The sequence below is a fragment of the Lynx canadensis genome, chromosome C1, assembly GCF_007474595.2.
Source record: "Lynx canadensis isolate LIC74 chromosome C1, mLynCan4.pri.v2, whole genome shotgun sequence".
In the NCBI taxonomy this organism is placed as follows: Eukaryota; Metazoa; Chordata; class Mammalia; order Carnivora; family Felidae; genus Lynx; species Lynx canadensis.
The window spans coordinates 186,257,503-186,275,663 of NC_044310.1; the positions used below are offsets into that span (position 1 = coordinate 186,257,503).

At 40.7% G+C, this 18,161-nt stretch overlaps 1 long non-coding RNA gene across 1 annotated transcript; it reads left to right on the forward strand.

The window, feature by feature from the left end:
- Positions 1 to 5,447: 5,447 nt before the first annotated feature.
- On the forward strand, positions 5,448 to 16,898 carry LOC115521536. Its single transcript, XR_003971093.1, has 3 exons — positions 5,448 to 5,595; positions 6,771 to 6,922; positions 16,866 to 16,898. It is a non-coding gene; the product is annotated as an uncharacterized LOC115521536 (long non-coding RNA).
- The last annotated feature ends 1,263 nt before the right edge of the window (positions 16,899 to 18,161 follow it).

An 18,161-nucleotide genomic window follows, 5' to 3' on the forward strand; every position in this document is an offset into this window, starting at 1 on the left:
ACATAGAATTACCAAAGGACTACTCTTAGGTATATACCCAAGAGAACTGAGAACATATGTACACACAAAAACTTATACACACATGTTCATGGCATTATTTATAATAACCAAAAGTAGAAACAGCCCAACTGTATCAACTGATAACAAAATATTATTTAAAAAATGTGGTATATCCATACAAGGGAATATTATTCAGCCATACAAAATAATGAAATACTGATATATATACTACAACATGGATGAACCGTGCAAACATTCTTTAAGTGAAAGTAGCCAGACACAAGAGGCTGCATGTTTTATGATTCCTTCTATATGAAACATCCAGAATAAGCCATTTCCTGGGGACAGAAAGTCCATTAGTGGTTGCCAAAGGCTGAGGGGAGAGGGGAACAGGGAGTTGATTACTAATGGATATAGAGTTTCTTTGGGGGTGATGAAAATGTTATGGAATTAGATAGTAGTGATAGCTATACACCTGTGAATATACTAAAAACTACTGAACTGCACACTTTAAAAGTGAGTTTTATGGTATGTGTATTATATCTCAATTTTTATTTTATATTTTTGAGAGAGAGAGAGCAGGGGAGGGGAAGAGGGAGAGGAAGAGAGAATCTTAAGCAGGCTCCATGCTGGGGCCTGATCCCACAACCATGGGATTATGATCTGAGCCGAAATCAAGAGTCAGACGCTTAGCTGACTGAGCTACCCAGGTGCCCCAACATCTCAATTCAAACAAACAAACAAACAAACAAACAAACAAAAAAGCATATGTGAAGAGAAACATAAAATGTGGGAAGACAGAAGTTGTGACAATCATAAGAAGTCTATCTCAGTGGTCTTCAGGGACAAGACCTCAAAGGAGGCTAAACAGCAAGACCTTATCACTAAAAATGTTTTATTTGCATTAATGACAGAAAAAAGCATCTACACTGATGTATAAAATACTAGAGACTAATGGATGGCACCTTCTCCCTGTCACATTCTCAACTCAAGGACTCTTGTACCAAGGCCAAGACCCTTGGTTCTTGAAGTTTGGCTTTCGTTGCCACACGGATGTGTCTCAAAGACACCTCTGTCCCAAAACAGATCTCCTTATCAGTACAGCCATCTCTGAGATATTGAGCCAGAAATGAGGGAGTGATCCAAGATGCTTCATTCTCTCCGTGCATGTATGTGTTCAGGCATGAAGTCCTGTCAATCCCACCTCAGAGAAATTGCCTACATTTGCCTCTCCCTCTGTTTATTCCCATGGCTACTGTGTTGTTCCAAGCCACCATTATTTCCAACCTGACTATGTGGTTGTCTCCTCAGTATTGTCCTGCATTCATTTTCCTTCCCTTCCAAGCCATTCATCAGATTTAAGCCAGAGTTATACAAATTTGTGGATACACACGCACACACACACACACACACACACACACACACACACATACACACACACAGACATGATATGATCATGTTACATCCTTCTTTAAAACCCTTCAATGGCTTCCTATTTATTCAACCAGAATACTGTCCCAAATCTGTAAGGTAGCATATGTGCCCTCTGTGATCTGGCCCCTGGCTATCTCTCCAGTATTGTCTCAACACCCCCTTTTTTTACCATCAGAATTTCCCGTTCTGTTTCTTGCTCTGGAGCTTTGGTCCTCTGCCTAAAAGGTGCTGTCACTTCCATCCTTCCTTCTGTCTGTCTGACACTAGGTAGTACTTCTCAAATTTTAAAATGAACACAAATAACTTCAGGATCTTGCTAAAATGCAATCAAGCAAGCCCAGAAGCAAGAAGGTATAATAGAAGTGGTCCATCTAGAATCAAGCACAAGTCAGATTGGAAGCTAACCCAGACCCCAGTTATCCACTGCTCTTGTATCAGCATCTCTCCTGCAGTTCATACCTATGGTTACCTGGTGGAGAGTGAGAGTTCCTCATGACAAACTGAGGCAGAAAGAAAAAGTCTGAGCTTGGTTCACAAATCAGTATGTGCATACAAGCCAGATATGGTATCTGCACTCCCCACTCAGAGGTGGTAAGGGAAAATTCTCCCAATGGGCAGAATCTTAGGTAATGCACCTGGTTTTTCACTTTGTGTAGAAAACAGAGTGGCCCAAGGTTAGGTATATACATGACTCAAATGGTTTGGCCACCTGGGCAGAACCTGGAAGGGGAAAGATTGGAAGACTGGGGACAAGAGACTTCTGAGTGGGTATATGGGAATAGGTACAATGTGTCAAAATTTTCATATTGCACATTAGAAATGTGAACTGTTCGGGGTGACTGGCTCAGTCAGTTTGGCTCAGGTCATGATCTCACAGCTCATGAGTTTGAGCCCCGCGTCAGGCTCTGTGCTGACAGCTCAGAGCCTGGAGCCTGCTTTGGATTCTGTGTCTCCCTCCCTCTCTGCTCCTCCCCTGCTCACACTCTGTCTCTCTCTCCTTCAAAAATAAACATTAAAAAACAAAAAAAAAAAATGTGAACTGTTCTCTACATAAATTTAGAAAAACCTATATGGAAAACTACCTTTCTTCCATTCACAAAGCAAATTCACCTGGCTCCTTAAAATGGGATATTATGCAAAAATAATTGGCTGAATGTTGTGAAAAGCACTTGCTGCTATGTCCACCTGAGACCATGTTGGTGAAGGTGGCAGGGAAACAGACTCTCTCGCTCATGCTTTGTTGTACTAGCACACACATTTTGGAAAGTGAGTTATTTGGGCCTAGCATCATGCATACCCTTCAACCCAGAAATAGCAGTTCCAGTTGAAATCTCCCACCATGAAAGAGGCACTAAACAACCAAGTATGTACACAAAATGGCATTTGACATTAGTCATCTCTGCCATTGGTCACCCCACTGATGACACAGTGGGTGTGGGAAGAGTCATGACAGCGGGATGGGCACTTTGCCTCCATGCAGCTACTGCTACTGCTGAATGTCCAACCCACCCCAACACACAACTAGCCCCCAAGTTAGTACCATCCTTCCAGGAGACCATCTGGCCACTGGAGGACAAACGGACAACTCCACCCTGGAAGGAGCAGTGATTTATTTTAACAGAAGTTGTTATGCATTCTGGGTAAAAGTTTGCCTTGCCTGGGGGAGCCTGGGTGGCTCAGTGGGTTGAGCATCAGACTTCGGCTCTGATCATGATCTCAGGGTTCATGAGTTCAAGCCCTATGTCGGGCTCTGTGCTGACAGCTCAGAACCTGGAACCTACTTCAGATTCTGTGTCTCCCACTGCTCCTCTTCCACTCACTCTCTCTCTCTCTTTATCAAAAATAAACAAACATTAAAAAAATTTAAAGAAAAAAAGAGGTTTGCCTTGCCTGTCTATAGGTGTTAGCCATCACCACTCCCTAAGGGCTTACATAGTATTAAGTGCACTCTCGTAATTTACAGCAAAGTAAATGCATCTGCTCTACAGCAGTGGGCTGAGTGTGTGACATGCGATCCACTGGTCATATTATGTCTGTACCACTCAGAAATGGCTAATCTGATAGAACAATGGAATGGCCTAGAGAAATGACAGCGAGGAGGCTGGTGAGGATGGAGCTCCTCCAGGATGCAAGATACTCAAAATCGAATGGACAGTTAACAAGCTGGCAGAAGATATCCAGACATTTATAGCAGATTATAGTTAATACCCATTGTATATAATTAAATTACTTAAATTGATAAGTAAAAAACCTTATAGGAGGAAATAAAGTACAGAAGAATAAATACAAATATTCACTAAATATATTATAAAAGGGAAAACCTCACGATAACAAGAAATGCCAGTTATGACTGTCATTTCCCTCACATATTTGAAAAATGGCAGGAATGGATAATATGCAGTGTTGGTGAAGGCTGTGGGGAAACACTCTCATACATGACTTTCTGTACAAGTGCACACATATTGGAAGGTGAGTGAGTTGGACCTAGCAGCATGCTTACCCTTCAACCTAGAAATCCCAGTTCTCAGAATCTGAATACTTGTTCAAATGTGCCAAGTTAAAGCCCAAGGATTTTTCATTGCAGCAGTATTTGTAGTAGTGACAAATGGAAAACAACTTCATGTAAACTAATAGAGGACAATTTGTGGGAAAAATAAGAAGTTAATATTTTTTGAGAACTTACTAGGTACCAGTCAGTGTTCCAAATACTTTACATGTATTAGCTGATTTAATCCTCACAACAACCCTTCTTTGTCCATTTCATAGGTGAGGCAATTGAGGCAGAGAGCCTAAGTAACTTGGAAAAAAAAAAAAAAACGGATTTGAAATAGTATGAGTAGCTTGATTTTACTTTTAGAAACCAACAAGAACAATTCATGTATATGTGCATGCACATGCGCACACGCATTTGCATGGGAAAATTGTGGATACGGAGGAATCTGATAATAGTTAGCTCTGGAAAGTGAAAATTGGGAAGGAGGATTTTCTCTTTCTACTTATATACTTTTGTATTATTGATATTTTTAAAGTAAGCGTTAGTTTTAGAATTTAAAAACAAATAGCATTAACACCTAAAAATTCACCTGAATGCATTATGTTTACCTGATTTTGTTCCATTTCACTGACTGAAGGGTTTGTTGTGGTTGTAGGAAGAAGTTTTATTCCCGGGCAGAATGAAGTGTGCATTGTGTAAGAACTACATTGAGACTGAGGTTCTAGCTTGGCTTAAGGGAGGAAAAGAGTGTGGGTGGCAGAGGAAGGTGGGGAAATCAGAGGTTGGGAGCATAGACAGGATTTTATCAGAGGAAAACAGAGAGCAGACCCAAAACACCCTCAGGGCTGAAAGAGACCCCATAAGAAGTCTAAAAGCCTGCTCTCCACCCTCCTAATAGCCCTCCTAAAGGCAGACGGCCACATTCAGGGTCATAGTCCAGTTCCCTTATTCTCTCCTTGAGAGGTACAGTGAATTTTACATGCATTCAGCAGCCTGACCATTTGGGAAAATGCCTAATTATCCTTATTATTCCTCCAACCTGTATTTATTAAGCTTCCCCTATCCCAGGCACTGGGAACCAGTTACCTGCCATCAGGGAGCTTATACTCTGATACAGTTATTGAATGACTCACCTTCAAGGTGATCTTCTTTGACTGTTCCTCGTATTCTCTTTATAAGCTCACACATAATCTAGAGTTTGCTTGAAGGGTAATGAGTTAAAGATTTGACGAACCGTAACAATCAACAGACTGAAGAGGGCATAGGAGTAAGTCAAGATCATTTCAGCATCCGAAATGCGTTTTTAAGAAGATAGTTTGGAGGAGGTAATGGCTTTCTTAATTCCAAGTAATAAAATATTTATTTTTTAGATAGCCATACTCAAACCCAAAATCATTTATGTGATGGCTAAACTTTAATATGTGCTCAACTAGTTATGTTCATGTCAAAGTAATTACTGTTATAATCATCTAAATACATTTTTTTTTTCTTTTTTTGGAAACTGCCTCTGTAGTGACAACAGGTCTTTTCAGCTTCATCATCCAAACTCTGAAGGCCTTCTCCATCACCACCTGCCTGGTGCCTCATCTGCTGGTCTCTCTTTTGGGGCCACAGTTACCACCAAAGAAGGCATAGGAAGTACCCAAAACAGGATTCACCTAGTTCAAGTAAGAGTATATGTTAACAAGTTCAGGATAAATATGGATTTAGATGGCTTCTTAGTTGTCTGAGCCATGGGTTAGGGTTTTAGGCAGCTGAAGGTTTTTGTCCCTTTTATAGGAAGAAGTTACTCTTTTCTTAATTTTCTTATCCTTCTATGGATTTCTTTATTATTATTATTATTTGAAGTTTATTATACTCCCATAAAAATGTGAGGACAGGTGGTGCAGAGGCTGTAACACCCCATCTGTGTCACCTTGAACCATCTCATTGTCTCAGGAAGGAATCCTCCCTCCAGGAAGGCTCTGGGTCCTGTGCACACAGAAAGGGGACAATTCACACTTTAAAGTTCCTATAATAAATGAGAAAAACAAGGATGCATATTCTATGTTTGGTCTGTGTAAATAGCCATGCTGCAACCTCTACCAAAAAAAAAATACTTTTGTGATTTGGATATTTGAATTGGGCATGTCGTGTAATAGTCTTTAATCAAAACTACATATGTTCAGTTGCCCCCAAACTAAGTTATAAAGCTCTTGGGAGCAAGGATTATGTCTTGTTCTAAAAATACCTTTCTAGACTATAAAGAATTGATGTGTCCTAAAGGTTGCTGGCAGACCACTGTTCCAGAGGCCAGAGGGAAGAAATATCACTGGTCTGTCCTTTTGCCTTCAAGAAACTCCTCAGATCATCAGAGGTACAGAGCTGGGCACATTAATCTCAAGGCCCAGTTGTATGGGATTTTTTAACTCATGTACTTAAGATGCATTAGTAAAAATGTCCCATAGTGAATGAACATCAACTAGCTCTCCAACATCAGAACAAGAAATGAATAGTAGAAAAGCTGGAGCTCTCTTTATGAGCAGAAGACTTTACAATAAATCCCTCCAATTCAGGTGCTGTTTTTTCCCCCAAGCAGTAGCCAAATGAGGGAGAGAACAAAGTAGAAGCAGATACTCTCAGTGTCTGTGGTCTTCAGATAAATCCAAACTGTGCTCTTGAAGTCATGCCCTGGGTTGACTTTGAGGGCTTCCTCTCCCAGCTACCTCCGTAGAGTCTGTACCCAGAAAGCTTCTGTTGGCATCTTCAATGTGAACAATCACAGCACTTCCAGTTGATACCTGACAGGTCTGTGCCTACCTCTACCTGTACCAATCAGGAGCTTCCTACCCTTCACTTTCAGGGTGGATCCTCTGTGTTCCTTGCTTTTAGGAAAAGATTACTAAAGGCCATCCACCCAGCATGGATTCCACACCACAGGCATGATGATGAGCATCTGTATTTGCTAAGGAACTACCTGGAGCCCTCCACAGAGCAGTCCATGGGAAGCTTGGGGTGAGTCACAAACCACTACACAATAGAATCAACATTGTCTTTACAAGAGGAGCAGAGATGCTTGAACATTTTTCTCTGAGGAAATAGGTCAAAGGGCTTGGCCTTTCATCTGTATGATCCATGCCTCTCAAGCAATGTTAGCAAGTATTATCTATCCCTATTTACCAGGAAAGGAAACTGAGGCAGCCAGCCAGAGAATAAAGTGAATTTTCCATATGACTATTACCTTCTTGGCACTATATCAGTTGTTCCTGATCATTTTAGAGTAATGTATGTTTCACTAGCATATGCTCATTGAATCAGTCCACATGGGTAACTGATGCAATTGCAATGTTATTGGAATGGTGTTTGGAAATATTACAGCTTTAAAAATCTTTTAATTATGTACTTACGGCTAGCCAAAAAAAAAAAAAAAAAAAAAAAAGCAATGACCTTTGGGTTGTTTTTATTTCATTGTGGCTGTTACTGCTACAATTGTTATTTTAGGATTAATGCTTAGGAAATCATAGACTCTTAGGAATTAGGAAAAAATCATTTATGACTTATAAACTTACATTCAGTTGAAATGCCTTAAGACTTTTAAAGTGGTATTTCCCCCTTTTGCCTTTTGGAAACTTTAAAATTCTCATTAAATTTCATATATGCATTCTGTTCTTTTAAGATATTTTTAAACTTCTATTATTTGAAAATCTGATGAATGTTGCCTTCTATGTGATATGTCCTTAATTAAAATATTGAACACAATAAGCCAAGCAAAAAAAACAGGAGAAAATTAACCAACATTATTAACATTGAGCTGTTGTTCAGTCAAGTACAAACCCTTCTGTGGTATTATGCATTTAGATTTCTCTATCCCCTCCAAAGACCAAGCACAGACTCTGTCAGATGCCTTGTGAAATCCCTGTGCACTGTGTCTACAGCACTGATGAGTTTCTCATTCTAGAAATCTCATCTCAAAAAGGGAATGAGGCTAGTTTTCTTGAGTACCCAGTCTCCTCTTTGGGACCACTGCTTAGGCCCTCTCATCAATAATCCATTCCAGAAGAGCTCCAGAAAGTCGCCTGGGAGCAAAGTCAACTTCAGCGAAATCCATCTTTTTGGAAACCAGGAACAATAGTTGCCTATCTCCGGTGTTCTAGCACTGCTCTGTTTTCTGTGATGTCTCAAAAAGATTACTCACCATGGTTTCACAATCTAATTAACAAACTATGGTAAGGTCAGAGGACATAATTCACCTTGATTGATCTGACCACTTGAACAAATTTAAAGGCCAAGTGCTTTCTTAGAATCTCCACATATCCTGGGCTTCAAGTCTTTTTTTTTTTTAACTGTGCTTGTCTGATCCTTTCAGTTTACAAAGCATTCCTTTGGTGAGAAATACGGAAGAAAAAATAGGAATAAGACAGTTCTGCCTTCTGACTTCTGTAAATATTACTCTATCTTCATTGAGCAGTATATTTGGTGTCTGTTTGATACATTTTATGGTTGATAGTGTTTTCTGCAAAATATATCTCTTAGACAAGTTGACACTGCTCTGCATCACACTTTAGCCTCTGTTGTCAGTTTGCCCCATTACTTCCATCATTTGTTCATGTCCTTTCTTTATCTTTGCTAGTCAGAGTGCAGTATGGTTACAGTGCCTTCCTAATTCCTTAGTTCTTCCTCATTTACAATTACATCTTCCAAATTTCATTTCTGAGAGCTTCCTGTGTATTTTGTGCTATATTTTCTTGTTATAGTTTCTGGTAAATGGGAGAAAGTCCATCATTGTGCTGTACTTTCTGAAACTGGCTTTTTATAATATAAGCCTCCAGCCCTGAATAACAATGTTAATGTTCTTCTCTTTCTCATGTTATAAACCCAAGCATGTTCTCCCCAAACATTTTGTTACAGGCTCTATGGTTAGCTTGACAGCCACCCCCCTCATTTATTCCCCTCATTTTTGAGCCAGAAGAGAACCTTTTCTATCCCCTCTTCTTTAGAAATGGTAGAATTTTTCAAACCTGGGTAATTCCCAGCTGTATCCTTCCTCTGTTCCAGTTTTTTAATTTGCTTTAGGGAAGCCCCATCCATTCCTTTGGTTGGACCGAGTGGCCTGTGTTGTCCACCCTGCTGAGAGCTAGATGTTGGTTCAACTGGTAAGATGGGGTCAGAGGTGTGAAGAGATCCCGTATTGGGGCTGCAAAGGATGCTTCAGACAAAGGAAGCTAGGTTCAATAAGGCAGGAGTAGAATTCTCAACATTTAGCCAAAAACTGAGGACCTGGAGACAGATCTAAAAATCCAATAAAGGCCAATAAAGGGGAGTCAGGTTAAAAAAGACACTAAGAAAAGAAGAAGTAGTGAATCTAGACAGTTACCGTCAGCAAGCACTGTGTGTAGGCACATTTCTGTTCATTTCTCTTTAAGCTCTCACCCAAAAAGTTTCTATCCTCTTCTTTCCTTTGAGGTTCCTGGATTTCCACTCATGTTTATATTTCATGAGTATATGGTCTCTGCCTTTTTTGTTAGTTGTTTTGGGTTTTTTTTTTTGTTGTTTTTTTTTTTTTTTTTTTGTCAGATACTATTAGTGGGTCTCATCGCTCTAGGTTTTTGGTGATGTCTGTTAGACAATAGCATCATTTTTTTAATTATTATTATTTTAATGTGTATTTATTTTTGAGAGCGGGTAAGAGGGCATGAGCAGAGAAGGGGCAGAGAGAAAGGGAGACAGAATCCAAAGCAGGCTCCAAGCTCTGAACTGTCATCACAGAGCCCGATTCAGGGCTTAAACCCACAAGCTGTGAGATCATGACCTGAGCCGAAGTCGGGCACTTAATTGACTAAGCCACCCAGGTGCACCGACAACAGTAGCATCATTGCCCCCAAATTGCAAGTCCTCTTTTGTTTATCACCCATAGTCTGTGCTTTCATATCTAGACACCACCATAAAAGCTAACTTTACTGAGTACTTTCTGTATACCAGCCATATACTATGGCAGTTACTATGTGCCAATTGTGCAGATGACAAAACTGAAGTACAGAGTGCTTAAGCTATTGCCCAAGATCACATCACTAGCAAGTGGAATAGTCAGGATTGGAACCCAGGCAATCTGGTTGTAGAATCTGTGTTCTTTTTTTCGGGGGGGGGGGGGGGAGGGAGCTGCATTTTGCTTTCTTTTTTTTTCATAAAATTTATTGTCAAATTGGTTTCCATACAACACCCAGTGCTCATCCCAACAGGTGCCCTCCTCAATGCCCATGACCCACTTTCCCCTCCCCCCCACCCCCCATCAACTGTCAGTTGTTCTCAGTATTTAAGATCTCTTATGGTTTGCCTCCTTCTCTCTCTGTAACTTTCCCCACCCCTTCCCCTCCCACCTGGTCTTCGGTTGAGTTTCTCAGGATCCACATATGAGTGAAAACATTTGGTATCTGTCTTTCTCTGCCTAATTTATTTCACTTAGCGTAACACTCTCCAGTTCCATCCATGTTGGTACAAATGGCCAGATTTCATTCTTTCTCATTGCCAAGTAGTCTTCCATTGTATATATAAATCACATCTTCTTTATCCATTCGTCAGTTGATGGACATTTAGGCTTTTTCCATAATTGGCTATTGATGAAAGTGCTGCTATAAACATTGGGGTACAAGTGCCCCTATGCATCAGCACTCCTGTATCCCTTGGGTAAATTCCTAGCAGTGCTATTGCTGGGTCATAGGGTAGATCTATTTTAATTTTTTGAGGAACCTCCACACTGTTTTTCCAGAGCGGCTGCACCAGTTTTGCATTCCCACCAACAGTGCAAGAGGGTTCCTGTTTCTCCACATCCTCACCAGCATCCTGTAGTCTCCTGATTTGTTCATTTGGCATGAGGTGGAATCTCAGTGTGGTTTTGATTTGTACTCCCTGATGAGGAGTGACGTTGACATCTTTTCATGTGCCTGTTGGCCATCTGGATGTCTTCTTTAGAAAAGTGTCTATTCATGTCTTCTGCCCATTTCTTCCCTGGTATTATTGTTTTTCAGGTGTGGAGTTTGGTGAGTTCTTATAGATTTGGATACTAGCCCTTTGTCTGATATGTCATTTGCAAATATCTTTTCCCATTCCGTTGGTTGCCTTTTAGTATTGTTGATTGTTTCCTTTCTGTGCAGAAGCTTTTTATCTTCATGAGGTCCCAGTAGTTCCTTTTTGCTTTTAACTGCCTTGCCTTTGTGGATGTGTTAAGTAAGAAATTGCTGCGGCTGAGGTCAGAGAGGTTTTTTCCTGCTTTCTCCTCTAGGATTTTGATGGTTTTCTGTCTCACATTCAGGTCCTTTATCCATTTTAGTTTATTTTTGTGAATGGTGTAAGAAAGTGGTCTAGTTTCAACCTTCTGCATGTTGCTGTCCAGTTCTCCCAGCACCATTTGTTAAAGAGACTGTCTTTTTTCCATTGGATATTCTTTCCTGCTTTGTCAAAGATTAGTTGGCCATACTTTTGTGGGTCTAGTTCTGGAGTCTCTATTCTATTCCATTGGTCTATGTGTCTGTTTTTGTGCCAGTACCATGCTGTCTTGATGATTACAGCTTTGTAGTAGAGGCTAAAGTGTGGGATTGTGATGCCTCCCGCTTTGGTCTTCTTCTTCAATATTACTTAGGCTATTCGGGGTCTTTTGTGGTTCCATACAATTTTAGGAGTGCTTGTTCTAGCTTCGAGAAGATGCTGGTGCAATTTTGATTGGGATTGCATTAAATGTGTAGATTGCTTTAGGTAGTATTGACATTTAACAGTATTCATTCTTCCAATCCATGAGCATGGAATGTTTTTCCATTTCTTTGCATCTTCTTCAATTTCCTTCATAAGCTTGCTACAGTTTTCAGCATACAGGTCTTTTACATCTTTGGTTAGGTTTATTCCTAGGTGTTTATGATTCTTGGTGCAATTGTGAATGGGATCAGTTTCTTTATTTGTCTTTCTGTTGCTTCATTATTAGTGTATAAGAATGCAACTGATTTCTGTACATTAATTTCGTATCCTGCAACTTTGCTGAATTCATGTATCAGTTCTAGCAGACTTTTGATGGAGTCTCTTGGGTTTTCCATGTATAGTATCATGTCATCTGCAAAAAGTGAAAGCTTGACTTCATCTTTGCCAATTTGATGGCTTTGATTTCCTTTTGTTGTCTGATTGCTGATGCTAGCACTTCCAACACTATATTAAACAACAGTGGTGAGAGTGGACATCCCTGTCGTGTTCCTGATCTCAGGGGGAAAGCTCTCAATTTTTCCCCACTGAGGATGATATTAGCTGTGGGCTTTTCATAAATGGGTTTTATGATGTTTAAGTGTGTTCCTTCTATCCCGACTTTCTTGAGTGTTTTTATTTAGAAAGGATGCTGAATTTTGTCAAATGCTTTTTCTGCATCGATTGACAGAATCATCTGGTTCTTTCTTTTATTAATGTGATGTTCACATTGATTGATTTGCGAATGTTGAACCAGCCCTGCATCCCAGGAATGAATCCACTTGATCATGGTGAATAATTCTTTTTATATACTGTTGAATTCGATTTGCTAGTATCTTGTAAGAATTTTTACATCCATAGTCATCAGGGATATTGGCCTGTAGTTCTCTTTTTTGCTGGGTCTCTGTCTGGTTTTAGGAATCAAAGTAATGCTGGCTTCATAGAATGAGGTCTGGAAGTTTTCCTTCCTTTCTATTTTTGAACAGCTTGAGAAGGATAGGTATTATCTCTGCTTTAAATGTCTGGTAGAATTCCCCAGGGAAGCCATCTGGTCCTGGGACTCTTATTTGTTGGGAGATTTTTGATAACTTATTCAATTTCTTCACTGGTTATGGGTATGTTCAAATTTTTATTTCTTCCTATTTGAGTTTTGGAAGTGTGTGGGTGCTTAGGAATTTGTCCATTTCTTCCAGGTTATCCAGTTTGTTGGCATATAATTTTTCATAGTATTCTCTGATAATTGCTTGTATTTCTGAGGGATTGGTTTTAATGATACCATTTCATTCATGACTTTATCTATTTGGGTCCTCTCCCTTTTCTTTTTTGAGAAGCCTGGCTAGAGGTTTATCAATTTTTTTATTTTTCTGAAAAACCAAGTCTTGGTTTCATTGATCTGCTCTACTGTTTTTTAGATTCTATTTGTGTATTTCTGCTCTGATCTTTATTATTTCTCTTCTTCTGCTGGGTTTAGGCTGCCTTTGCTGTTCTGCTTCTATTTCCTTTAGGTGTGCTGTTAGATTTTGTATTTGGGATTTTCTTGTTTCTGAGATAGGCCTGGATTGCAATGTATTTTCCTCTCAGGACTGCCTTCACTGCATCCCAAAGCATTTGGATTGTTGTTTTTTCATTTTCATTTGTTTCCATATATTTTTTAATTTCTTCTCTAATTGGCTGGTTGACCCATTCATTCTTTAGTAGGATGTTCTTTAACCTCCATGTTTTTGGAGGTTTTCCAGACTTTTTCCTGTGGTTGATTTCAGGTTTCATAGTATTGTGGTCTGAAAGTGTGCATGATATGATCTCAATTCTTTTATACTTATTAAGGGCTGTTTTGTGACCCAGAATGTGATCTGTCTTGGAGAATGTTCCATGTGCACTCGAGAAGAAAGTATATTCTGTTGCTTTGGGATGCAGAGTTCTAAATATATCTGTCAAGTCCATCTGATCCAATGTCTCATTCAGGGCCCTTGTTTCTTTATTTATTCTCTGTCTAGATCTTCTATCTGTTGTTGTACATAGAGTATTAAAGTCTCCTCAAATTACCACATTCTTACCAATAAGATTGCTTATGTTTGTGATTAATTGTTTTATATATTTGGAGGCTTTCGAATTCAGTGCATAGACATTTATAATTGTTAGCTCTTCCTGATGGATAGACCCTGTAATTATTATATAATGCCCTTCTTCATCCCTTATTACAGCCTTTAAAGTCTAGTTTGTCTGATATAAGTATGGCTACTCTAGCTTTCTTTTGACTTCCAGTAGCATGATAGATAGTTCTCCATCCCCTCACTTTCAATCTGAAGGTGTCCTCAGGTCTAAAATGAGTCTCTTGTAGACAGAAAATAGGTGGGTCTGATTTTTTTATCCATTCTGACACCCTATCTTTTGGTTGGGGCATTTAGTCCATTTACATTCAGTGTTATTATTGAAAGATATGGGTTTAGAGTCATTGTGATATCTGTAGGTTTCATGCTTGTAGCGATGTCTCTGGTACTTTGTGGTCCTTGCAACATTTCACTCAGAGTCCCCCTTAGGATCTCTTGTAGGGCTGGTTTGGTGGTGATGAATTCCTTCAGTTTTTGTTTGCTTGGGAAAACCTTTACCTCTCCTTATATTCTGAATGATGGACTTGCTGGGTAAAGGATTCTTGGCTGCATATTTTTTCTGTTCATCACATTGAAGATTTCCTGCCACTCCTTTCTGACCTGCCAAGTTTCAGTAGATAGGTCTGCTACTTCCCTTATGTGTCTACCTTTGTATGTTAAGGCCCGTTTATCCCTAGCTGCTTTCAGAATTCTCTCTTTATCCTTGTATTTTGCCAGTTTCACTATGATATGTCATGCAGAAGATTGATTCAAGCTATGTCTGAAGGGAGTTCTCTGTGCCTCTTGGATTCCAATGCCTTTTTCCTTCCCCAGATCAGGGAAGTTCTCAGCTGTGATTTGTTCAAGTACACCTTCAGCCCCTTTCTCTCTCTTCTTCTTCTTCTGGAATTCCTATGATACGGATATTGTTGTGTTTGATTGCATCACTTAGTTCTCTAATTCTCCCCTCATACTCCTCGATTTTTTTTACCTCTATTTTTCTCAGCTTCCTCTTTTTCCATAATTTTATCTTCTAATTTACCTATTCTCCCCTCTGCCTCTTCAATCTGCACTGTAACCGCCTCCATTTTATTTTTCATCTCATTTATAGCATTTTTAAATTCATCATGACCATTTTTTAGTCCTTTAATCTCTGTAGCAATAGATTCTCTGCTGTCCTCTATGCTTTTTTCAAGCCCAGTGATTAATTTTATGACTATTATTCTAAATTCTTGTTCCATTATATTGCTTAAATCGGTTTTGATTAATTCAGTAGCTGTTGCTACTTCCTGGGATTTCTTTTGAGAAGAATTCTTCTGTTTCATCATTTTGGCTAGTATTCTGTCCTCTATTCATTTTAAAAGCTTGTTGTATGCTCTGCACCTGCGAGCACTGCTATATTAAAGGAGGGTAATACACTGTACAGGTCCTCACCCTTCAGGAGGTGTTTTTTCAGGGATTGTTACCTGCTCTGTGTTGTTGTAACTTTGGTTATTTTATTACCCTACTTGTAGTAATATTTTGGACCCTCCACCAGATGTGCTTTGATTTGTTCCTGGAGTAGCCCTGTAAAAAGGAAAACAGATCGACAAACAGAAGACAAAAACATGCAAACACACAAACAAATAACACAAATAAACAAAAACAAAAACCTAAAGACTAAAAACAAAAAACCCAAAAACACTGACTACAAGTAAAGAAGAGGGTGGAGGTGGTGCTGATGGTAGAGCACATACAAAGAGAGAAATGACAGGAGCGAGGGTGGGAGGGGGAGAGGAGAAAAATAAGCATTGATTAGGCAGAGAGACTAAAAGGCTTAATCCAGAGAGAGAAAGGAAAATAAAGAAGGAGGTAGGGAAAATGAAATGAAGATAAAGTTACTCATACAGAGAAACTATATGGCTTGATTATTTCAGAGAGAAAGGAGTGTAAAGAAGAAGGTGTAGAACATGTATCAAGACAATGGATTAAATATGTCTGTTTAGACAGACCAATAATCAGAGTAACCAGCCTAGTGGAGGGAAGAGATAAGGAGGAGAATTGGGGAGAGGGGGGCGTGGAATATATCTATATATCCAGAATTGACCTAGAGTTAATCCAGGCAGCGCTGCATCGCTTGTAGGTAGTAGCTGTCTGCAGGGTCTGTCCTGCTCCGGTGCATGTGCTGCAAAGGGGTGTGGTTTGGCATTATCTGGACCCACCACCAGGAAGTGATGGGTCCAGGAAGTGATCCCTGAGGCCCTGCCTTGTTGGGGGGGGGGGCGGAAATAGTGATTCACTATTTCCGCCCCCCCCCCCCCAGTCTCTTCTCCATGGAGCCAGACCCGGTGGACTCAGTTGAGTCATCTTCACTGTGCTGCGGGCGCAGACGGGTGGTCCTTCTCACTCCACCAACTTCCCTGACCCTGCGCTTGGCTACGATTCAAAGTCCCACTCATGTGCTCTGGCCCTGGGGAAACGCCTCTCAGAGTGGTGATATGTGGTCCCGGCTGGCTTGTCTGTGCCACAGCCCTTCAGGGAGGACCGCCTTCTCCTGCTGCGCACTGCACTGCAAGCCCCTGGGGTGGCAGATGCAGGCAGCCTTTGCGTTTTCCCACGGCACTGCAGGGAAACTGTGCGGCCTTTTCCTTCTGCAGACGACACCCTTGGCCCAGCTGCTGCGCCCAGCGTGGCGGACACAGGCAGGTTACCTACTATCGCACAGCCCTCCAGGGAGGGAACCACTTTCTCCAGCTGCAGACTGAGCCTCTAACCTACCACTGCACCCAGGCCTGGCTCCCCTCCTCCCCAGGTGCGCGAACAGGGAGCCGGCCCCAGTCCAAGGAAAGCCCCGCAGTTAGAGATTGGATCCCTCTCAGTCTCAGTCCGAGGTCTTTCTCCTCTCCAGATACAGCCTCACACTTCCCTAGCCGCTCTTTCTCTTCCTTTTGTCTTTCCGCAGAAGATAGAATCTGTGTTCCTAACCCCCTTCTCGGAATCTATTTGTTTTCCTGGTACCATTTTCTTTGTTATTTTCCTGGAGAATCACCAGGACCCCCTTTATTGTTATTACTCCCTTCACCCAATGTAACCAGTATCCTCTTTAGTTTCATATTTTGGAATATCACGTAGGTAAGTTTGTGTTTGCTTTTTGTTTGTTTGTTTTTAAGTAGGCTTCACACCCAACACAGAGCACAACTTGGGGCCTGAACTCATGACCTGAGATCAAGATCTGAGCTAGGATCAAGAGTCAGATGCTTAACCAACTGAGCCACCCAGGCACCCCTCATCTAGGTAAGTTTTTAGTCTACTAATTTACTTATTTCTTTCTCAGATTTATTCATGTGCCCTTCTATAAGCATTAGTTGAGTTCCTTCTGTGTTGTGAGCTGTGTGACCATGGTTCTTACCCCTAGGGAGAATCAGTCCCTGATTGGGACTGATTAATGACTGATTAATCAGGGACTGATTCAGGGACAATTAATATCTTTAAGCAGTTGATGAATACAGAAAATTTTGTGCAAAATGTGTATATATTCACATGTGACTTAGAGGACATATTCACATAACTGTTACCAGATTCTCAGGAGTCTGTGACCCCCTCCCATAAAGATGAGAATCACTGGTCTAAAGAGACACAGAAATCGTTATAATACCGTGACACCCTGATTAGATCTAGGAGCTATGGTCCCAAACATGCTTTCCCAACCTTACGAGAGGTACTTCCTCTTTGACTGGGTCAGTCCTTCCAATGTTATATGATTTTTTAATATCATCTGGTGACTGACAGGAACTTTAAAGGGTCTGGGATTTTACTTACAAACTAACAAGTTAGGCTGATGCAGTTTGATGATGCTAGCAGAAAACACAAGACTCCTGAGTCAGAGGCAAAAGACTATGTTCTTCACAGCAATAGCATCGCTAGAGTATTAGCATTTCCAATTAGCTTTCCAGGCCCCAATTCCCACAAAGCAATGTGGTGAGGGCCAGTTGACACCTGGAGGTGCCATAGGCCACATATAGTAGAGGAACCCTGAGATTAAGGAACTCAAATCTTTTATAATGGGTGGTAAGCCTCCCAGAAGGTGATATTATCTTATTAACTGAACAGTAAGCATTGCTGCTAATTCCTTCATGGGGGGACAGTCTTCCACACTGCTCACTATACCCACATCCTTGAGAAGGTAGTTTGAAACCAAAGCATGTGCCTCTGCTCATGCAATGTACTCATCTTCAGCATGTGACTTACTCCCCTCTAGGGGTTTCCTCAATCCCTTCCCTTCCTCCTCACTGATTTCCTGCTCTGCATCCTTCCACAGAGTGCACTCCAGAACTGTATCCTGAATGTCTTCTGAGGACACTAGTTCAATCTAAAAAACTACCAGGATTTTGTATATGGTTTTTTGGAGGGAGAGGGGCTCCTAGTTATGAACAAGGGAGACACTCCAAGGGCAGAGATGTGGCCTTTGG